Source organism: Muntiacus reevesi, chromosome 9 (genome assembly GCF_963930625.1).
Source record: "Muntiacus reevesi chromosome 9, mMunRee1.1, whole genome shotgun sequence".
Lineage (NCBI taxonomy): Eukaryota > Metazoa > Chordata > Mammalia > Artiodactyla > Cervidae > Muntiacus > Muntiacus reevesi.
Window position 1 is genome coordinate 56810720 of NC_089257.1, and position 24262 is coordinate 56834981.

The following is a 24262-nucleotide window of genomic DNA, read 5'->3' on the forward strand; positions in this document are numbered from 1 at the left end:
GATCATCTCACAGCCACTAGAAAGGGTGTTATCAAAAAGATAAGAAATAAGTGTTGGTTCAGTATCCTATGATAAACCATAGAGAAAAGGGTGTGTGTATGTGTGTGTGTGTGTGTGTGTGTATGTAAAGACTATATATGTATTTATAATTTCAGCACTTTGCTCTAAAGCAGGGATTAACAACATTGTAAATCAACTATATTTCAGTTAAAAAAAGAAAAAGAAGGCTTCTTTGTAGGCTCAGATTGTTAAGAATCTGCCTGCAGTGCAGGAGACCTGGATTCGATCCCCGAGTCAGGAAGATCTCCTGGAGAAGGGAATGGCAACCCACTCCAGCATTCTTGCCTGGAGAATCCCATAGACAGAGGAGCCTGGCGGGCTACAAACCACAGGGTCACAAAGAGCTGGACATGACTGAGTAACTAACACTTTCACTTGAGTGCACTATTGGTGGGGACGTAAATTGTTACAGCCACTATGGAAAATGGTATGGAGGTTCCTCAAAAAATTAATTACCACTTTGTTGTTCAGTAGCTCAGTCATGTCCAACTCTGCGACCCCATAGATGGCAGCACACCAGGCTTCCCTGTCCTTCACCATCTCCTGGAGCTTGCTCAAACTCATGTCCATTGGGTCTGTGATGCCATCCAACCATCTCATCCTCTGCTGTCCCTTTCTCCTCTTGCCATCAGTCTTTCCTAACATCAGGGTCTTTTCCAATGAGTTGGCTCTTCGCTTCAGGTGACCAAAGTATTGGAGCTTCAGCTTCAGCTTCAGCATCAGTCCTTTCAATGAATGTTCAGGGTTGATTTCCTTAGAATTTATTGGTTTGATCTCCTTGCAGTCCAGGGGACTCTCAAGAGACTCCTCCAACATTACAGTTCAAAAGCATCAATTCTTCACCATGCAGCCTTCTTTATGGTCCAACTATCACATCTGTACAAGACTACTGAAGAAATCATAGCTTTGACTAGATGGACCTTGGTAGGCAAAGTGATGTTTCTACTTTTTAATATGCTGTCTAGGTTTGTCATAGCTTTTCTTCCAAGGAGCAAGCATCTTTAAATTTCATAGATGCAGTCACCAATTGCAGCGATTTTGGAACCCAAGAAAAGTCTGTCACTGTTTCCATTGTTTCCCCATCTATTTGATATGAAGTTATGGGACCAGATACCATGATCTTAGTTTTTTGAATGTTGAGTTTTAAGCCAACTTTTCACTCTCCTCTTTCACTTTCATCAAGAGGTTCTTTAGTTCTTCTTCACTTTCTGTCATAAAGGTGGTGTCATCTGTATATCTGAGGTTATTGCTATTTCTCCCTGCAATCTTTTTTTTTTTTTCTTATTAATACAGTATTTATTTGTCTTCCTTCTGTCAAGCCCTGAGCCAACCAATTTCCCCAGGCTGCCTGGGGAGGTACAGGAGAAGAAAAAATATGGAACGCTTCACGAATTTGCGTGTCAGCACAGGGGCCATGCTAATCTTCTCTGTATCGTTCCAATTTTAGTATATGTGCTGCCGAAGCGAGCACTCTCTCTGGAATCTTGATTCCAACCTGTGCTTCATACAGCCTGGCATTTCTCATGATGTACTCTGCATATAATTTAAATAAGCACGGTGACAATATACAGACTTAACGTACTCCTTTCCCAATTTGGAAGCAGTCTGTTGTTCCATGTTTGCTTCTAACTGTTGCTTCTGGACCTGCACACAGGTTTCTCAGGAAGCAGGTAAGGTGGTCTGGTATTCCCATCTCTTTAAGAATTTTCCACAGCTTGTTGAACTCCACACAGTCAAAGGATTTCGTGTAGTCAATGAAGCAGAAATAGATGTTCTTCTGGAATTCTCTTGCTTTTTCTATGATCCGACAGATGTTGGTAATTTGATTTCTGGTTACTCTGCCTTTTCTAAAACCAGCTAGAACATCTGGAAGTTCTCAGTTCATGTACTGTTGAAGCCTAGCTTGGAGAATTTTGAGCATTACTTTGCCAGTATGTGAAATGAGTGTAATTGTGCTGTAGTTTTAACATTCTTTGGCATTGCCTTTCTTTGGGATTGGAGTGAAAATTGACCTTTCCCAGACTGGTGGCCACTGCTGAGTTTTCCAAATTTGCTTCCATATTGAGTGAAGCACTTTACAGCATCATTTTTTAGGATTTGAAACAGCTCAGCTGGAATTCCATCACCTCCACCCTCTTTGATCATAGTGATGCTTCTTAAGGCCCACTTGACTTCATACTCCAAGATGTCTGGCTCTAGGTGAGTGATCACAACATCCTGGTTATCTGGGTCATGAAGATGTTTTTTGTATATTTCGTCTGTGTATTCTTGGCATCTTTTCTTAATATCTTCTGTTTCTGTTAGGTCCATATCATTTCTGTCCTTTATTGTGCCCATATTTGCACGAAATATTCCCTTGGTATTTCTAATTCTCTTGAAGAGATCTCTAGTCTTTCCCATTCTATTGTTTTCCTCTATTTCTTTGCACTGTTCACCTGGAAGGCTTTCTTATCTCTCCTTGCTATTCTTTGGAACTCTGAATTCAGATGGGTATATTGTTCTTCATCTCCTTTGCCTTTCGCTTCTCTTCTTTTCTCAGCTATTTGCAAGGCCTCCTCAGACAACCATTTTGCCTTCTTGCATTTCTTTTTCTTGGGGATGTTTTGCTCACTGCCTTCTGAACAATGTTACAACCCCCCATCAAATTACCATATAATCCAGCAATTCTACTTCTGGGTATTGCAGGGAGCCGGCCTGAACGTACAGGCCCCTTATGGCTCTAAGAGAGAACAAAGGGTGGTCTCTCTTTGTCCTGCCACCCCTTCTTGTTAAAGTATAGACTGGCATTTATCTCCTTCAGGGAAAAAACACACCGGTGACCTTTTGCCTGTTTTTCTGGTGCTGATAAACTCATCATACTTGAAACCTGTTTTTCATCTAGATGATGATCTATTGATAAAGCCTGTTTTCTATCTAATGTTCTATTGATCTTAATCATGTTGGGCGCTAGGGTAATTAATGCTTTACTGATCTTGAGTGTGGGAATTTAAAACATCTGTAGCTCTGCACGTATGCAAACCCTCGATCTATTCTTAGTAACTCCTGTTAGCGTATATATAGGCGTGGTATTCTTCAATAAAGTTGGCGGAGTCAGACGCAAGCAGACTCCGTCCCTCTCAACCCCATCTTTCTCTTTCTGAGTCTTATTTTTCCTAGGTACTCTGGTAATTGCGTTCTCGACCAGTTCGTTTGCCGGCAGGCTCCGGCAGGTATTTATCCAAAGGAAATGAAAACACTAATTTGAAAAAGATATCTGCACCCCTGTGTTCACTGCAGCATTATTTACAATAACCAAGACATGGAAACAATCTACATGTCCATCAGTATTATTTACAATAACCAAGACATGGAAACAATCTACATGTCCATCAGTCAATGAATGGATAAATAAAATATACATATAAAACAATAGAATATTATTTAGCCACAAAAAAGAAGAAAATTCCTCCATTTGTGACAACATGGGTGAACCCTGAGGGCATTATGCTAAGTGAATAAGCCAAATAGAAAAAGACAAACACTATATGATCTCTTTATATATGGAATCTAAAAAACAAACATGAAAACAGGAACTCACAGATACAGAGAACACATTGGTGGTTGCCAGAGGCAATGTGGATCAAGATCAAGTGAAATGGGTGAAGTTAGTCAAAAGGTACAAACTTCCAATTATAAAATAAATAAGTCCTGCAGATGTCAAGTAAATCCTGGTGACTATAGCTTATTTTTATTATTTTATTTTAATTTTCATTGGAGTATAGTGGTGCTAGTTTCAGATGAACAGCAAAGTGAATCAGTTATACATATACATATATCTACTTTTTTTAAGATTCTTTTTCCATATAGGTCATTATAGACTACTGCGTAGAATTCTCTGTGCTATGCAGTCAGTTGTTTATATAGTTTAAAATACTGTATTTCATATTTAAAAGTTGCTAAGAGAGTACATCTTAAGTCTCATCACAAGAAAAAAATCTTATCTAGGTGTGGTGATGGACACTTAACTAGACATTGTGGTGATCATTTTGATATAGGGACTAGCAATACTGGTATCACCTTGATATTTATGAGAAATGCAGCATCTCAGGCCTCACTGTAGACCTACTGAATCAGAATCTGCCTTTTTAACAAGACCCCCAGGTAATCTATATGTACATTTAAATTTGAGAAGCAATGGATTAGGGGATTTGATGAAGGTGAAAATTTTTGCACTCAGGATACTGATGATATTTCTGGGTGAATTGTCAGGATCAGAGGTTAGCAAAAATTTTTTTTTCTTCTGTAAAGAGTCAGGTAGTAAATATATTTGGCTTTGAGAGCCATACATTCTCCATTATAACCACTGAACCTTACTCTCGTAGTACAAAAGTAATCAGAGACACTATATAGGCATATGAGTCTGGTTGCTGAGAATGGCTGTGTTCCAATAAAACTATTTACAAAAAACAGGCAGTGAAGGAGTCTTTGGGCCTAGAAAAGAAAACAAGAGTGTCAAAGACCCTTGCTGAATCACCTAACTTCAGAGAAAACAAAACCGAACTTTAGGTCCCGCCCTGATGCTCCAGGCCGGTTGTATCTATCTTAGACTTATCACCCCCTGCCCAGGGGACTTATCACCCCTGTCCAGAAACCTTCCACCCCCTACATCTGCCAAGATTTATCACCCTTGCTCAGAAGACTTATCACCCCCTGCCCAACTACAAATGCCATCTCATCTTTGGGTACTAAAGAGTACCCAAAACATCCCACCTGACTAATGTTTCCGCTATCGCTTCCACAAACCTCCCTTTAAATATGAAGCCTCCCTGATCCCTCTTGTGCTCAACCTGGTCCTTAGGCCGACTGTCGCCCCTCCTTGCTTGAATAAAGGTAACCTACTTCCACTGTGGTCGTCTCTCCTTCTTTTCTGCCTTGGCCCGAACTATGTCTTATGTTCTTGGTGCCGAAACCCGAAATCCAGGAGAGAGCGAGGCACCCGTCTCCTTTCTCTCTCTCTCTCACTCTTCCTCCCTCTTACTGTTTTCCTTTTTCCTGGAGTCTGGGAGCCTGAACACCTGCAGAGCTCACTTTCTTCCAGGGCTCATAAGATCCCCTCAGGGATGCCTAGTGCCTTTGTGAGCGGTACAAGCCTTTTTCTAAGGTTTTATTGGTACTTTGCATACCCCCCAGGCCTCGGCTCTACCCCCTTTCTCTCTCTTTCTCTCTCTGACAACCTCCGGAATAGGGAACTCTTGCCATTCAACCGGTCTACATGCAACACTCCACTCAAGCTGCCCCCTAGATTAAAGTAAGATCCTGACCATGTTCTAGAGGCGCCCTAGAACTCAGTCCTCTCTGGGTTCCAGGGACCCCCGGTATAGGGCCACTCTGTAGGTAAAGTCGTGGAGGATGCTCCACCTTGACACAGAGCTCTGTTCTCAGAACTCCTATTGCGACTACAGATGATGACTCGAACTCCCAATAGGAGCCTTTGCTTGCCTTTCAATTATGGGGTCTGGCCAATCTGTCCCAAAAGATTCCCCTCTGGCCTATGTTCTCAAAAATCTCAAATTGCTCTTACTCACTGAACTCAAAGCTAACCACTTAAAACAACTCTGTAAACAGATCTGGCCTCAATACCAATTAGACAATCAAGACCGCTGGCCTGAATTCGGCACATTTGACTTTAATATTCTTCAAAATCCCACCAACTTCCTTAAACAGAATGGCAAGTTGTTGGAGGTCCCATATGCCCAAGCCTTTTGGGCCCTTCAGAGCAGTCCCTCCCTATGCAAGGCCCGTTCCACCCATGAGGTTCTTCTATGCACATTGCCTCCCAAGCCAAAGGGCTCTTCTTCAATTAACAGACAACTGCAACCTTCCACACCCCCAGACAAGCCCCTTCCACGACCCCACGGAGAAGCCCCCTCCCTACCCACCACCCCACCAACCCTCTCCTTCCCTCTCATCCAACTCACCTGACCCCAAAACCTTGCCTGACTCCCCCTCGACCCTACTACCCCATCTCCCTGACTCCCCCTGCCCCATTCCCTCCCCACCTCCCCACACAGTCACGTACCCAACACGTTTCCCCTGAGAGAAGTGACAGGACCAGAGGGCCCCACCCAATTTTTTTATTTCCAATTAAAAAAATTATTTATTTTAATAGGAGGCTAAGTAGTTTACAATATTGTAGTGGTTTTTGATATGAATCAGCCATATGTGTACATGTGTTCCCCATCCTGAACACCCCTCCCTCTTCCCTCCCCATCCCATTCCTCTGGGTCATCCCAGTGCACCAGCCCTTAGCACCCTGTCTCATGCATCAAAACTGGAATGACCATCTGTTTCACATATAATAACATACATGTTTCAATGGTATTCTCTCAAATCATCCCTCCCTCCCCTTTTCCCACAGAGTCTAAAAGACTGTTCTATGCATGTGTCTTTTTTGCTGTCTCGCATACAGGGTTATCGTTACCATCTTTCTAAATTCCATATATATGTGTTAATATACTGTATTGGTGTTTTTCTTTCTGACTTGCTTCACTCTGTATAATAGGCTCTAGTTTCATCCACCTCATTAGAACTGATTCAAATGTATTCTTTTTAATGGGTGAGTAGTATTCCATAACTCCAATACTTTGGCCACCTCATGCGAAGAGATGACTCATTGGAAAAGACCCTGATGCTGGGAGGGATTGGGGGCAGGAGGAGAAGGTGACGACAGAGGATGAGATGGCTGGATGGCATCACTGACTCGATGAGCATGGGTTTGGGTAGACTCTGGTAGTTGGCGATGGACAGGGAGGCCTGGTGTGCTGCGATTCATGGGGTCGCAAAGAGTCAGACACGACTGAGTGACTGAACTGAACTGAATATTCCATTGTGTATATGTACCACAGCTTTCTTATACATTTGTCTGCCGATGGACATCTAGGTTGCTTCCATGTCCTGGCTATTATAAACAGTGCTGTGATGAACATTGGGGTATATGTGTCTCTTTCAATTCTGGTTTCCTAGGAGTGTATGCCCAGCAGTGGAATTGCTGGATCATATGGCAGTTCTATTTCCAGTTTTTTAAGGAATCTCCACACTGTTTGCCATAGTGGCTGTACTAGCTTGCATTCCCACTAACAGTGTAAGAGGGTTCCCTTTTCTCCACACCCTCTCCAGCATTTATTGTTTGTAAACTTTTGGATAGCAGTCATTCTGACCAGTGTGAGATGTTACCTCATTGTGGTTTTGATTTGCATTTTTCTGATAATGACTGATGTTGAGCATCTTTTCATGTGTTTGTTAGCCATCTGTATGTCTTCTTTGGAGAAATGTCTGTTTAGTTCTTTGGCCCATTTTTTGACTGGATCACTTATTTTTCTGGAATTGAGCTGCAGGAGTTGCTTGTATATTTTTGAGATTAATTCGTTGTTGCTTCATCTGCTATTATTTTCTCCCATTCTGAAGGCTGTCTTTTTACATTGCTTAGGGTTTCCTTCATTGTGCAAAAGCCTTTAAGTTTAATTAGGTCCATTTGTTTATTTTTGCTTTTATTTCCATTACTCTGGGAGGTGGGTCATAGACGATCCTGCTATGATTTACGTCAGAGAGTGTTTTGCCTATGTTCTCCTCTAGGAGTTTTTTAATTTCTGGCCTTACATTTAGATCTTTAATCCATTTTGAGTTTATTTTTGTGTATGGTGTTAGAAAGTGTTCTAGCTTCATTCTTTTACAAGTGGTTGACCAGTTTTCCCAGCACCACTTGTTAAAGAGATTGTCTTTTTTCCATTGTATATTCTTGCCTCCTTTGTCAAAGATAAGGTGTCCATAGGTTCGTGGATATATCTCTGGGCTTTCTGTTTTGTCCCATTGACCTATGTTTCTGTTTTTGTGCCAGTACCATACTGTCTTGATGACTGTGGCTTTGTAGTATAGCCTTAAGTCAGGCACATTGATTCCTCCAGTTCCATTTTCTTTCTCAAGATTACTTTGGCTATTTGAGGTTTTTTGTATTTCCATACAAATTGTGAAATTATTTGTTTTAATTCTCTGAAAAATACCATTGGTAGCTTGATAGGGGTTGCATTGAATCTATAGATTGCTTTGGGTAGTATACTTATTTTCACTATATTGATTCTTCCAATCCATGAACATGGTATATTTCTCCATCTATTTGTGTCGTCTTTGATTTCTTTCATCGGCGTTTTATAGTCGGACACGACTGAGCGACAGAACTGAACTGAACGTATATAGGTCTTTTGTTTCTTTAGGTAGATTTATTCTAAGTATATTATTCTTTTTGTTGCAATGGTGAATAGAATTGTTTCCTTAATTTCTCTTTCTGTTTTCTCATTGGTGTATAGGAATGCAAGGGATTTCTGTGTGTTAATTTTATATCCTGCAACTTTACTATATTCAATGACTAAGCTCTAGTAATTTTCTGGTGGAGTCTTTAGGGTTTTCTATGTAGAGGATCATGTCATCTGCAAACAGTGAGAGTTTTACTTTTTCTTTTCCAAATTGGATTCCCTTTATTTCTTTTTCTGCTTTGATTGCTGTGGCCAAAACTTCCAGAACTATGTTGAATAGTAGTGGTGAGAGTGGGCATCCTTGTCTTGTTCCTGACTTTAGGGGAAATGCTTTCAATTTTTCACCATTGAGGATAATGTTTGCTGTGGGTTTGTCATATATAGCTTTTATTGAGGTATGTTCCTTCTATTCCTGCTTTCTGGAGGGTTTGTTTTTATCATAAATGGATGTTGAATTTTGTCAAAGGCTTTCTCTGCATCTATTGAGATAATCGTACGGGTTTTATCTTTCAATTTGTTAATGGGGTGTATTACATTGATTGATTTGCAGGAATTGAAGAATCCTTGCGTCCCTGGGATAAAGCCCACTTGGTCATGATGTATGATCTTTTTAATATGTTGTTGGATTCTGTTTGCTAGAATTTTGTTAAAGTTTTTTGCATCTATGTTCATCAGTGATATTGGTCTATAGTTTTCTTTTTTTGTGGCATCTTTGTGTGATTTTTGTACTAGGGTGATGGTGGCCTCATAGAATGAGTTTGGAAGTTTACCTTCCTCTGCAATTTTCTGGAAGAGTTTGAATAGGATAGGTGTTAGCTCTTCTCTAAATTTTTGGTAGAATTCAGCTGTGAAGCCATCTGTTTCCAGGCTTTTGTTTGCTAGAAGATTTCTGATTATAGTTTCGACTTCCATGCTTGTGATGAATCTGTTAAGATTTTCTATTTCTTGCTGGTTCAGTTTTGGAAAGTTATACTTTTCTAAGAATTTGTCCATTTCTTCCAAGTTGTCCGTTTTATTGGCATATAGTTGCTGATAGTAGTCTCTTATGATCCTTTGTCTTTCTGTGTTGTCTGTTGTGATTTCTCCATTTTCATTTCTAATTATGTTGAAATGATGCTTCTCCATTTGTTTCTTGATGAGTCTGGCTAATGGTTTGTCTATTTTATTTATCCTCTCGAAGACCCAGCTTTTAGCTTTGTTGATTTTTGCTATGGTCTCTTTTGTTTCTTTTGCATTTATTTTTGCCCTAATTTTTAAGATTTCTTTCCTTCTACTAACCCTGGGGTCCTTCATTTCTTCCTTTTCTAGTTGTTTTAGGTGTAGAATTAGGTTATTTATTTGACTTTTTTCTTGTTTCTTGAGGTAAGCCTGTATTGCTATGAACCTTCCTCTTAACACTACTTTTACAGTGTCCCATAGGTTTTGGGTTGTTGTGTGTCCATTTTCATTCATTTCAACGCACATTTTGATTTCTTTTTTTATTTCTTCTGTGATTTATTAGTTATTCAGAAGCATGTTATTCAGCCTCCATTTGTTGGAATTTTTAATAACTTTTCTTCTGTAATTGACATCTAATCTTACTGCATTGTGGTCAGAAAAGACACTTGGAATGATTTCAATTGCTTTGAATTTAGCAAGGCTAGACTTATGGCCCAAGATGTGATCTATCCTGGAGAAAGTTCCATGTGCACTTGAGAAAAAGGTAAAATTCATTGTTTTGTGGTGAAATGTCCTATAGATATCAATTAGGTCTAACTGGTCCACTGTATCATTTAAAGTTGGTGTTTCCTTGCTAATTTTTGGTTTAGTTGATCTATCCATAGGTGTGAGGGGGTATTAAAGTCTCCCACTGTTATTGCGTTATTGTTAATATCCCCTTTCATACTTGTTAGCATTTGCCTTACATATTGAGGTGTTCCGATATTGGGTGCATATATATTTATAATTGTTATATCTTCTTCTTGGATTGATCCTTTGATCATTATGTAGTGTCCTTCTTTGTCCCTTTTCACAGCCTTTATTTTAAAGTTTATTTTATCTGATATGAGTATTGCGACTCCTCCTTTCTTTTGGTCTCTATTTGCGTGAAATATCTTTTTCCAGCCCTTCACTTTCAGTTTGCATGTGTCCCTTGTTTTGAGGTGGGTCTCTTGTAGACAACATATATAGAGGTCTTGTATTTGTATCCATTCAGCCAGTCTTTGTCTTTTGGTTGGGGCATTCGACCCATTTATGTTTAAGGTGATTATTGATGAGTATGACCTCGTTGCCATTTACTTTGTTGTTTTGGGATCGAGTTTATACCTTCTTTCTGTGTTTTCTGTTTAGAGAAGATTCTTTAGCATTTGTTGAAGAGATGGTTTGGTGGTGCTGAATTCTCTCAGCTTTTGCTTGTCTGTCTGTAAAGCTTTTGATTTCTCCTTCATATTTGAATGAGATCCTTGCTGGGTACAGTACTCTGGGTTGTAGGTTTTTCTCTTTCATCACTTTAAGTATGTCCTGCCATTCCCTTCTGGTCTGAAGAGTTTCTATTGAAAGATCAGCTGTTATCCTTATGGGAATCCCCTTGTGCGTTGTTTGTTGTTTTTCCCTTGCTGCTTTTAATATTTGCTCTTTGTGTTTGATCTTCATTAATTTGATTAATATGTGTCATGTGGTGTTTTGACTTGGGTTTATCCTGTTTGGGACTCTCTGGGTTTCTTGGACTTGGGTGGCTATTTCCTTCCCCATTTTAGGGAAGTTTTCAACTATTATCTCCTCAAGTATTTTCTCATGGCCTTTCTTTTTCTCTTCTTCTTCTGGGTGTTCCTATGATTCAAATGTTGGGGCATTTAACATTGTCCCAGAGGTCTCTGAGGTTGTCCTCATTTCTTTTAATTCTTTTTTCTTCTCTGCTTCATTTATTTCTACCATTCTATCTTCTACCTCACTTATTCTATCTTCTGCCTCTGTTATTCTACTGTTGGTTCCCTCCAGAGTGTTTTTGATCTCATTTATTGCATTATTCATTATTGACTGACTCTTTTTTATTTCTTCTAGGTCCTTGTTAAACATTTCTTGCATCTTCTCAATTCTTGTCTCCAGGCTATTTATCTGTAACTCCATTTTGTTTTTAAGATTTTTGGATCATTTTTACTATCATTATTATAAATTCTTTTTCAGGTAGACCCCCATCTCCTCCTCTTTTGTTTGGTTTGCTGGGCATTTATCATGTTCCTTTACCTGCTGAGTATTTCTCTGCTTTTTCATCTCGTTTAGATTGCTGTGTTTGTGGTGGCCTTTCTGTATTCTGGCAGTTTGTGGTTTCTCTTTATTGTGGAGGGTCCTCACTGTGGGTGGGGTTGGATGGGTGGCTTGTCACAGTTTCCTTGTTAGGGAAGCTTGTGGCAGTGTTCTGATGGGTGGAGCTGGATCTCTTCTCTCTGGAGAGCAATGAAGTGTCCAGTAGTGAGTTTTGAGGTGTCTATGGGTTTGGTGTGAGTTTGGGCAGCCTGTATATTGAAGCTCGGGGTATGTTCCTCTGTTGCTGGGGAATTTGCGTGGTGTGTCTTGCTCTGGAACTTGTTGGCTCTTGGGTGGAACTTTATTTCAGTGCAGGTATGGAGACTTTTGGATGAGCTCTTATTGATTAATGGTCCCTGGAGTCAGGAGTTCTCTGGTATTCTCAGGTTTTGGACTTAAGCCTCCTGCCTCTGGTTTTCAGTCTTATTCTTACAGTAGCCTCAAGACTTCTCCATCCATACAGCACTGATGATAAAACATCTAGGTTAATGATGAAAAGATTCTCTACAGTGAGGGACAAACTCACACTGTGAGTGAACCAGAGAGGTTCACAGAGTTACATGGAGAAGAGAAGAGAGAGGAGGGAGATAGAGGTGACCAGGAGGAGAAGAGGGGGAATCAAAAGGAGAGAGAAAAAGCTGGTCAGTAATCAATTCCCTATTTTTCGCTCCACAGTCTGGACCCCTCAGAGAGGTTCCCAGAGTTACATAGAGAAGAGGGAGGAAGGAAATAGAGGTGACCAGGAGCAGAAAAGGGAGAATCAAAAGGAGAGAGACAGATCTAGCCCATAATCCGTTCCCTAAGTGTCCTCCTCAGCCCAGAACACACAAAGATTCACAGTGTTGGGTAGAGAAGAGAAGGGGGAGGGAGGAGATAGAGGTGACCTGGGGGAGAAAAAGGAGAATCAAAGGGGGGAGCGAGTAATCAAGCCAGTAATCACACTCCTAAGTAAAAATGGGTACTGAAGATTGGATTCTTAAAGGTACAAAATTGGTAACAAATACCAGAAAGCAAAGATTAAAAATCTAGAGTAGAGGTTAGACTCTCAAAAATACAATCTTAAAAAAACCATACAAATTAACAAAAATTATAATATATATATATGAAGTTTGCTTTAAAAATAATCCTTTTTTTTGCAAGGTAATAATAGGTTATAAAAATGAGTCAAAGGGGTAATAGATAACTTAAAAATAAAAAACAAATTTTTTAATGATAATAATAAAAATACATCTAGGAATTTCTCTGGAGCTGTTGTGGGCAGTGTGGGTTCAGTTCAGTTTCAGATAGTTCCTTGATCCGGCTTATACTTCTCAAGATCTATAGGCCCCTTCCAATGTAGTTGGTACTAACTACAGGGTTTTAACCTGTTGCACCTGTCACTTCCAAAGCGGTTCCCTCTGTTTATTTTAGCTTCTTCTGTTTGCTGGTCTCTTCAGTGTCTAATTTCCACCCTGATACAAGGGGGCAAAGGTGGTCACTTATTTAGGCTCACCTGTTCAGTCGTGCTGTGGGGAGGGAGGAACACTGCAAACAAATATCACTGGCGTGTGTGGGAAGTGCTCGCAGTGTCTCGGGCACACTGGGTTTGCCCCCTGTTCATGGCGTGTGTGCTTTCCCGGGCTACACTTCTCAGGCTCTAGGTTGCTCTGCCAGGGAACTGTCTGAGGTGGGTCTTGGATTGCGTGCACTTCCCAGGTCTAAGCTGCTCAGGTGCAGGTTCTCCGTTACTCCACAAAGGCGCAGACTCAGCTGGGCCTGCGTTTTGTGCCCTTCCCAGGTCCGAGCAGCTCAGGCGACCAGGTGCTTGACAAGCACACTCTCCCCAGGTGGGCGGTGCGTCTTATCACCTCCCTGGTCCCAGCCGCTCGGCTTCCTGGGTGGCAGTGGGTGCACCCGTCTCAGGTGTGCCATGTGTCTGTCTCCTCTGGAGAGCTGGTCTCTGGCTGCAACCCTCCCGGTGGATGTCAACCGTCCAGAATCCAAAGAAGTGTTGGTTAGCAACTGGGAGCCTGCTCACAGTTTGGTAGAGGATGCCATCTCTGGGGCTGAGTTTGCCCCTTTCTGGCTCTGGCTGCCCCCCACCTGCCTCCATGCCTCTGGTGGGGGTTGGGCCGGTTCAGAGCTGGCTAGCTCTCCTCTGGTATTCACTTAGTCCTCTGTTCTGTTAGCGGGCCTGGTAGTGCCTTAGGTTAGGGCTTTTTGCGGGATAGTCCTCTCTCTCTCTCTCTCTTTCTTCTCTCTCTCTGGCTATCCCACAGTTTGGGTTGCTATCTCACATTAGTTCCCTTAGATTCCCCTCAGGGCATTCAGGCCCAGTTACCCTAAGCAGTGCAGCTCACACCTCCCTGTTCAGCCCCTGATTGCTGGTGGCAGATGCAAGCGTCTGGGCTACTTCTCTGCTGGGAGTTGCCATTGGGCATGTAATCTGTAGGTTTTATTTATTTATTTATTTATCCTCCTGGTTATGTTGCCCTCTGGGATTCCAAAACTCCCCACAGACCCACCGGTGAGAGGGTTTCTTGTCTCTCTTTTTATCTTTTAAAATATAAAAGACAAAATATGTCCTACCTCCTTTCGAAGACAACGGGCTGCCTTTCTGAGTGCCTGATTGTCCTCTACCAGCATTCAGAAGTTGTTTTGTGGAATTTGCTCAGTGTTCAAATGTTCTTTCAATGAATTTGTAGGGGAGAAAGTGGTCTCCCTGTCCTATTCCTCCGCCATCTTAGGACCGCCCTCCCATGTGCCATTTTCATTGTCAGACAAGAGCCACATAGAAGAAAAGTTAGCATCATTTTCTGAAAATCCTACCAGATACAGAAAAAAATTCTTGAGACTCTCCCAGGCCTATAACCTCACAAGAAGTGACATATATTATATCCTAAATGCCACTCTCACCCCAGATGAAAAACACCGTATCTGGCAAGTGGCGAAAGCCCATGCCAATCACTTACATAACCAGGACTGGGATAGCCCAGTTGCTGAAGTGGTGGTGCCTCAGTTAGATCCCCACTAGACTTACCAGCCTGATGACCCAGGTTTCAGGAGATTCAATCATATGATTACCTGCCTTCTAAAAGAAATGCAGAAAAATACTCATATCCATGTCAATTATGATAAAATCAGGGAAATCACCCAAGGGGCAGACGAAAATCCAGCCTTATTCTTGGCATGCCTCACAAAGGCAGTCCAGAAGTATACCAACCTAGATATTACCACGCCTGCTGGGTTACTCTACCTTCATGTTCAATTTATCAGCCAGTCTGCCTCTGACATTAGACGCAAGCTTTGACAACTAGAGAAGGGCCCTGAGACCTCCCCCAAAGAGACCTTCTAGAAGTAGCCTTCAAGGTGTTCAATAATAGAGAGGAGGCAGCTAAGAGAGAAAAAGACTGTGAGAGAAAAGCTAAGTATGCATTTTTGGCGGCAGCAATTAAGGGAAGAGATCAGCCCGGCCCAAGTCATCCCAGAATGGGGGTTAAGATGGCCCCCTGGACTCTGCTTCTGATGCAACCAGTCAGGACACCGGGCAAAGGCAGGCCCCCCACAAAAGCATGTCCCCATGTGGTCAATGGGGACACTGGAAGATGGACTGTCCCCAGGGGTGCCCTGACACCCCTGTGGAGGTCACCACCTCCCAGACCTGGAGAGTGGAATGTCCACAGGGTCGCCCTGGCGCTCCTGGGGAGATCCCCACTTCTCCCCAAATCCCCAGCACAACCCTATGAGAGTTGTTCCAATGACGGGGCCCGGGTTCCAGCCCCTGGCCCGTGTACCAGACACAAGCTTGGAACTTAGGGTAGATGGGGTAGTGGCCAGAAAAAAGACCTCCTTTATAGTAGACACTGAAGCTGCTTTCTCTCTCTTAACTTCCTACTCTGGCCCAACTCAAGACTCAGAACTCACAATCAAGGGCGTCTCTGGAGTTCCCTTAAGGCCAAAAATCAGCCCTCCACTACTCTGTCAATTTGGAAAATCGACCCTCATACACTCATTCCTCATAATGCCTCAATGCCTGATAGCACTCCTAGGGAGAGATTTGTTTTCCAAAATGGGGGTCTTTATTACCATAGCCCATCTCGATACAGTCTCTATATTCTGCATGCAGATGGCACCTGGACCATCCCTATCCCTCACCCCTGACCTTCCCTTGGATCTACCTGCTTTAGACCCCCAAATTTGGGACACTGATCACCCATCTATAGCCAAACATCATCCCCCAGTCCACATTTCCCTAAAGGACCGCTCGACTATAATCACCCAACAACAGTACTCTCTCATCCCAGAGGCCCACAAGGGACTTAAGCCTATCATAGACTGTCTTCTTCAAGCCTCTATCTTAATTCCTACCCATTCACCACACAACACCCCTATTCTGGCAGTAAGAAAGGGACCAAACTCTTGGAGACTGGTCGAGGATCTGTGAAAAATCAATGAGGCCATCACGCCAACATTCCCGGTAGTCCCTAATCCTTACACCATTCTGTCCGCCATACCTCTGACTGCAACCCACTCACGGTATTAGATCTCAAAGACACGTTTTGCACCATCCCCCTCCACACCCTCTCCCAACCCCTTTTTGCTGAGAAGACCCTGAGACTCATATTTCCCAACAACTAACATGGACAGTTTTCCCCCAGGGGTTGAGATAATCCCCACTTTTTTGGACAGACTTTACAAAAGGACCTACAGACACTCGACCTAGCCCCGAGTCATCTCCTGCAATACGTAGATGATCTCCTCCTTCATAGCCCAACTCGAAAACTCTGCCTGCAACATACTGCCAAACTCCTTGGGGCCCTGGGATCCTGGGGTTATCGGGTGTCCTGATCCAAGGCCCAAATAGTCCAGACAGAAGTCACCTACCTGGGGCTCTCCGTATCCCACCAACAAAGAACTATTCCCCTAGAGAGAATCCAGGCCTTAATTAACGGTACACTTCCAAAAACAAAAAGGGAACTCCTGTCTATCCTCGGCCTCCTAAGCTTTTTCCTTATTTGGATCCCTAACTTCTCCCTCATTACAAAGCCGCTCTATGAAGCAACTAAAGAATATCTGGATGAGCCCCTCTTTAACCCTTCCTCGCTGGCCAATCCTATTCGCCAGCTCACCCAGAGCCTCCTCTGAGTTTCAGCTCTCTAGCTGCGAGATCACACCAGACCATTCTTTCTCTTTGCTCATTCCAACCAAGGACAGGCCCCAGGACTTCTATGTCAGCAGGCTGGAGACACCTGGGTTCCCATAGCCTATCTATCAAAACAGCTGGACATGGTGACCAAGGGGTGGCCTCCCTGTTTACAGGCCATGGCTGCCATTGCAGTCCTTGTACCTGAAGCAAATAAACTCTCTAGGCATGCCCCTTTAACAGTTTGTTCTCCACACACCTTCTGAGACTTACTATCACATCGGGCTTTCCTCTCCCTTCCCCCTTCCAGGGTACAGGTCCTACAAGCTTTTCTCCTCTATCCTCAGCTCTCATTCTCCCCCTGTTCTCCCCTTAACCCCGCTAGTTTATTACCCACATCCTCTACAACGGACTCCCTCCTACATAGCTGCAGCCTAACAGGAGATCTTACCCCAAACCCCTTCCAACATTTAACAGATCAGCCCATCCTAGACCCAGACACCCCACACTGGTTCATTGATGGCAGCTGTCAAAAATCCCCACGCTTCACAGCAGGATATGCCATCATCCAGGGGACCTTCGTGACAATCACGGGACCCAGACAATTGAAGCTTCACCTCTGCCACCTCACACCACCTCCCAACAGGCAGAACTGATAGCTCTCACCAGAGCTTTGACTCTGGCTAAAAATCTAAGGATTAAGATCCGCATAGACTCCAAATATGCCTATAACATACTTCACTCAAACATCCTAATATGGAGAGAAAGAGGTTTCCTAACCAAAAAGGGATCCCCCATTATTAATTCAGACCAGATCCACAAACTTCTAGAGGCAGCACTCTTACCAAACAAAGCCGCCATGTAGGGGACATCAAAAGGGAAGTCTCCTATCAGCCTACAACAATGCTGCAGACCAGAAGGCAAAGGAGATAGCCCTGTCCCATCCTTCCCTCCAGTCCCCTGTCATCTTAGCCCTGACTCCATCCGACCCTCCAACCACCAGAGAAATCCTCTTTTATCTATACTCACTCTTTCATTCCTCGTCCAAAACACTCCAACAGTTCCTCCATAACCACTTCCCCATATCCACTGCTGACCAACAATATTTAGATAACCTTATCCGCTCCTGTCAAACATGTCAACGTACTAATCCCAATTCCAATCTTAAACTGACATCCTTTCCAACCCATCAAATGCAAGGTAGCCTCTCAGCACAGGAATGGCAGATAGACTTTACTCATATGCCCCTGGTTTGAAGAGTCAGATACCTCCTGGTCCTTGTGGACACCTTTTTGGGATGGGTAGAAGCATTTCCCACTACAAACAAAAGCTCCCACACCATGGCCCAAACCCTCCTCACAGAAATTATCCCCAGATTTGGTCTGCCTTCATCCCTACAGTCTGATAATGGCTGGGAATTTACGTTCAAGGTCAGCCAACAACTTGTCCAATTCTTACAGATACCCTGGAAATTTCACATTCCATAGCATCCCCAGTCCTCAGGAAAGGTAGAAAGGATGAATAGAATAATCAAAGAAACTCTTACCAAACTAACCCTCGGGGTACATCTGGATTGGACTAAACTTTTGTCAACTGTTCTCCTCAGAGTACGGGCTTTGCCCAGAAAGACCCTAGGGCTGAGTCCCTTTGAAGTGATGTATGGAAGGCCCATGCTCCCTCCTGGACTCCCTCCTGAACCTCCTCCCATTCCAAGCTTCCTACATTCCCCTCTGCTAGCAGAACTCCGCAATGCCATCTGGAAATATATTAACCACAAATTGCCCGCCCCTGACCCCCAAGTCCCCTTTACAAATAGGGGACATGGTCTATCTGTCTGATAATCCTCAGGGTGACCTAACCCCAAAGAGGCAGGGAGCATTCAAAATCATCCTCCTTACCCTAACTGCAGCTAAACTTGAGAAGGTCACCCCCTGGATACACCTCTCTCGCCTAAAACAGGTAACCTCTGATCCTGCGCTGCCCTCCTTAACTGACCCCTATCAGGTCTCCTTCATAGGACCTACCTCCGTAAAAATCACCTGGTGACAACCTCTGTCAACCATCCAATAAGACACTGAATGACCTGGATACTCTTCAACCTACAACTGTTCCTGACCCAACTACTACAAGACCTCTGGACCAGCGCCCCAACAGGAACCTCCTTCAAAGACCTGACCACACTGGTGTCTCAACTGTGGCTTCAGGGAACCTTCTACAACCTGACTCCAGGTGAAATTGATTTCTTTACTGTCATTCTCTACATCATTCTACATCCTAATGAACACTGTTCCTCCTCAGATTCAAGCAACCACCAACTTGGGGCCTTCTGCCCCTTGCCCTGACTGGCCTCTCCCCATCTTTCCAACTACGACTGCACTCTTAATCTTAGTCCTTGCTATAGGTCTAATAACTGTCTCCCCTCAGGACTGGTCACCTATCCTTCATCTTTTCATCGGTATCGCCTACAGTGTTAGTTGTGTTCTACTCCTAGGGTGCTACTTCCTCTGCACTGCCTAACTAACAGCCCCATGACTCCCCCGTTCCTTATCCTTGCTGCACTCCCCAGCCTTCTGGCTACTCCCTGCCCCTGCATTTATTCTTATGTTCATTCCTCATGTTATAATACGGCTCCAAGATCATGCACCATGAACCTCGGTTGGGGGGGGGGGAGTCCAAATCCTTACTGTTAAAGTACAAAAGAGAGGAAGTTTCATGAGCACCTGCCATAAGCCAAATGGAAGAAACATTTTTCTATCCCATTACCCATTGGGGGTACTCAGACGGGGGCAGGGTACTAGATCAAAATCGGGGAAAAGAAACAAGAACAAGTCATAAAGAACATAATTTCCTAGTTACAGGCGACCCCTGAAACTTATCAATGCCTAGACCTCCTTTCCCAATTATGGCCTCTTCTAAAACCTCCCTCTGGCAAACGACACCTTACATGCCTTCTCAACTCTTCTTTCCAATTCTTCCAGTACACACAATACACATCCCAGTGTTCTGTCTCCCTCCCTCATAGCAATTCTCTTACCCTCAACCTGGCTGTCACAGGGCAACTATACCTCCCCTTCCCAACAAAAAACTACACAACTCACTGGGCCAGTCTCTGACAATGTCCTACTGTCAGCCTTTTCAAACCTATATCAACTACTCTAGTCCCAACTACACTGGTCTTACAAACTCTGCTCCCTCCTTCTGTTCCACTTGGGTTCCCTGGAAAAGCACAAATAATTGAACCAAACAGGGGCTCTTCATTCTCTGCAGGACCTATGCATATTCATGTCTCCCCCTGGACTCTCTTGGACCTTGCATCTTGGTCTTCCTGACCCCGGGTCTAACATTCCTCAAAGAAGAAGAGGTAGAACAAATAGTCTACCCCCAAGGGGAACTTTCGCACAGGAAAAGACGAGCTGTCATAGCCCCCCTCCTGATTGGGACTGGCATTAGCAGCAGCCCTAGGCACCAGGATTGGGGACATCTTGACCTCGGCCCATTTTTACTACAAGCTGTCCCAAGAACTTAATGAAGACATGGAGCAGGTAGTGGAGCCCTTCGTTTCAGTCCAAAGACAAATTAACTCATTAGCTTCTGTGGCCCTACAAAATAGGTGAGCCCTGGACCTTCTCACTGCAGAAAAGGGAGGGACCTGCCTTTTCCTAGGAGAGGACTGCTGCTACTTTGTTAATTAAATGGGCATAGTCCAGGGCAGAGTCAAAGAACTTAGAGACAGAATTGAACACTGCAGAAAAGAGTTACAAAGCCTTTACACTCCCCAAAACCTGTTCCAACAGATCCTCCCTTGGTTGCTCCCTTTCCTGGGACCACTGGTACTTATCATTCTATTCCTCTTATTTGGATCCTGTCTCTTCAATCTCTTTCAAAGGTTTCTCCAAGAACTGATTCGGGCCATCTCTCGAGACCAGGTCAAGACTGTTCTTCTTTTCAAGAGCCTCATCCCAAGCTCAGGAAAAGGAGACCCTGGGCCCAAAACCGTCACCCTTATCGAGCAGGTAGCAGCCAGAGAGATACGGCACTCTTTTTCCCATTTTTTATGATTTCAGGGTCTGGAATGAAGGAGTCTTTGGGCCTAGAAAAGAAAACAACAGTGTCAAAGGCCCTTGCTGAATCATCTAACTTCAGAGAAAACAAAACTGAACTTTAGGTCCCGCCCTGATGCTCCAGGCTGTATCTATCTGAGACTTATCACCCCCTGCCCAGAAGACTTATCACCCCCACCCCCACCGCCCAACTACAAATGCCTTCGCAACTAAAGAATACCCAAAACGTCCCGCCTGACTAACGTTTCCCTTATCGCTTCCACAAACCTCCCTTTAAATATGAAGCCTCCCTGATCCCTCTTGCTCTCAGCCTGGCCTTTAGGCCGACTGTTGCCCCGCTTTGCATGAATAAAGGTAACCTACTTCCGTTGAGGTCATCTCTCCTTCTTTTCTGCCTCAGCCCAAATTATACCTTACAGGCAGTTGGGTAATTTGGCCCAAAGGCCATAGTTTGCTGACCACTGACCTAGACCATATAAAACTACAAAGTCTTGGTGCCCATGTAGAGTGTACTATTGTTTTCTTCTTTCAGATTACTTACTGTCTCTTGTAAGTATTACTGCCTCCCTCTCTTCCATTCTAAACACAATGAAGAACGTGGCCAGGTTATATCCTGTGGGACCCTAGAAAAAGTGAGAAGGGGAAAGTAGAAGTATTGAAAAGCCAGAATCCCCCTGACACCTTTTTGGTTTTTTTTTTTTCCTGGAGGACCCAGAGTATGGGGGTAGGCTTCACATCAGCTGGTTCTCTGGAGTTGTTTCCCTTTCATTTTCTCCTGGCCTCTAGTAAACTCATTTTGAGCTTTTCACCTGAGTCAAGAAAAATCATGCAATGATATTTTATCCTTGCTTAGACCAGGTTGAGCAATAGCCCCCTGATGGCAGTGGCAGGGTTAATCATAAAGGAGTTCAGAGGTAACAGGTTGGAGGCTTGTAGGGGTGGAGGAGCAGAGAAGTAATGTCTATGAGCATCTCTTCTCTAACAGTTTACATACATCATTTGAACCCTTATAGTAAGTTCACTATTATGATCCCAGGTTACAGATAGAGAAACTGATATCAGTATTTTATCCAACATTAATATATGGGCTATGGACTTACTATTTGCCAAGCACCCCTTTGCTTTACAAATATGAACTCATTTAATCCTCACATGTTTATGAAGTGGGAACTATTATTGCCTCCATGTTATAAATAAGGAAGCTATGCTATGGACAGAGGTTAAGTTACTTGGCAGAGAACACTCAGGTAATAAAGATAGAACCGGGTTTTTAATTCAGGCAGGGTTGGGACCTAGTTTTGACTCCAAAACCTTGTTTTCGTCTTTGAACAGTGCAGTAATGTGTTCTTCTGTCCTCCTCCCCATCAGGAGATTTTCCATTAGTGCTAAAGCCTGAAGTTTGGAGTTTTAACTAATAAATAAAGTAACATTTCCTTATAAGCCCCTCAGCCCACAGTTCCAGGGTTCATGATTAACATTCTTATTTTTCTCTATCACAAAATCACCTTTACTAGTATAGATGCTGTTGCCTGCTTTACAGGCACATGACATACTGAAATATCTTCCTTAGTGATCTCTCCTAATCCTGAATCTTGCTGTTTCGTCTCTGTTTGCCCTGTCTTCCTGTTTTCTTCTTCCTTCACCTCAGAATACTGCGGAGAATATTGCTGACATCTCAGTCACCCAGCTATGGTTCTTTCTTTTTTCATTGTGGTGTTGGACTAATCCAATTTCTTATTTTCCACTGGGTTACTAGATAATAATAATAAATAATATTTATCTTGATAATAGTGTAGAAAATTACCGTATCTTTCAGGGCTTCTCCTTAAAGGGTTTAATTCAAATGTTAGGGCTTAGATCAAGCACAGTGTATTTGGCCCTGGGGCAGATAATGGGTAATAAAAATGTGGAAGATACTTCCTGCTTTTGATGTATTTACAATTTAGTATTTTCCTCAGGGATGGGATGTGGCTTGTCTCCTAATCTAACACTAACATTGGTTACTAGTGATATATTAATATTATCAATACCCTCACATTAGTATTTATATTTTTCAGATAGACATTTAGTGTTCCTACACCATAACTTCTTGAACATCTTTTCTTACTCTAGTGCTTTCATTCTTCAATCTGTCCATCAGAACTGGGTATGATTATTTTCCTTACATTTGCCTCTGCTATTAAACCTTCAGTGGAGGCAGTCACAACATTCTAGGACTTTCATGACAGTAAGGGAGATAGTTTGAGATTTTAAGAAAAGGGACAAGCATTTCCTCCTGAACCTTAAAAAAAGCGGAACTTCTAGGCATTGTTCTACGTGTACAGATGAGAGTTGTGTAAGAAAAGAGATGGCTGGTCTTGGAATCTAGAGAGCTGAATTACAGTCGTGGCTCAGCCACTCACATGAGACGGACTAACATTTATCGAGCATTTACTATGTGCCCGTCACTTTTCTATTTACTTATGCTGTAAAGAGGAGGATACTATTATTATTCTCATTTTACAGACCAGGAAAGTGAGGCACAGAGCGCTTAAGTAACTCGCGGCGAGTCAAAGAATTGGTTTCATGTGGGCAGTTGGGCTCCAAATAGGTGATTTCGCTACTACCCTGTATTATTTCCTGATTAAAAGCAGCTAACATTACTAACATATGCAGCAGGTTCTCTACTGGTTTTCTGGAATCTTATCTAATCTTCACTAACAACTCTGAGATAAACACCATTTTCACAAGCAAGAGAACAGCTTCAGAGAAAGATGCCATTACTTAGCAGACTCAATCAAAAGCAGCCTCGAGGCTCCAAAAGTTTCTCTAATCCTCGAGCCACGAGTATCTTTGAGGATCAGTTTCCCCATCTTTAAAATGATGGGTGTGGAACAGATGTCTCAGTTCTACAAGAAGGAGGGTGAGGAGAAAAGAAAGATACCGCACATGGGTGTGAGAGAAGGTGAAACAAAAAGAAATCAAGCCACAGTGGCCCACGGCATAACAAAACCGGGGTAGGTGAGGTTACAAATACGGGTAAGATTCCCGCCATGGAGGAGGCCCGGGGTGTTAGACCCAAAGGAGGCCTGCGGGCGACAACCGCCCGACCCTCTGTCTCTGACCAGGCTGGGCGCTGCCAGCGCGCACTGGCGGCCGAGGGGTAGGAGACACCTGTTTTTTTTGTCCCAGTCCCGGGTAAGCACCTCACCCACCCAAATCCTGCTCCACAGGATTCTCCATGAAAGCCCTAGAAGGAAGGGGCGCGGCTTCCTAGTCCGCACCGCAGAGCGCCACGTCCCTCTTGGCTCACCCTCCTCGAGGCTCCTACGCCTTAGAGCTCCACACCGCCCGCCCCCTAGCCCTCCGGCGCGGCCTGGTCTCCGCCCTAGCCAATCGGCGCCTTCCACTCCCCCGGTGGGACCAATCAGCGGCTGCCGGGAACCCGGGCTGTCGCCATGGCAATAAGGAGG

General features: G+C 43.5%; 1 non-coding gene across 1 annotated transcript; it reads right to left on the bottom strand.

Moving 5' to 3' along the window:
* Positions 1–1429: 1429 nt before the first annotated feature.
* On the bottom strand, positions 1430–1531 carry LOC136176094 (U6 spliceosomal RNA). The gene has a single exon (XR_010664475.1). It is a non-coding gene; the product is annotated as a U6 spliceosomal RNA (small nuclear RNA).
* Between the last annotated feature and the right edge of the window lie 22731 nt (positions 1532–24262).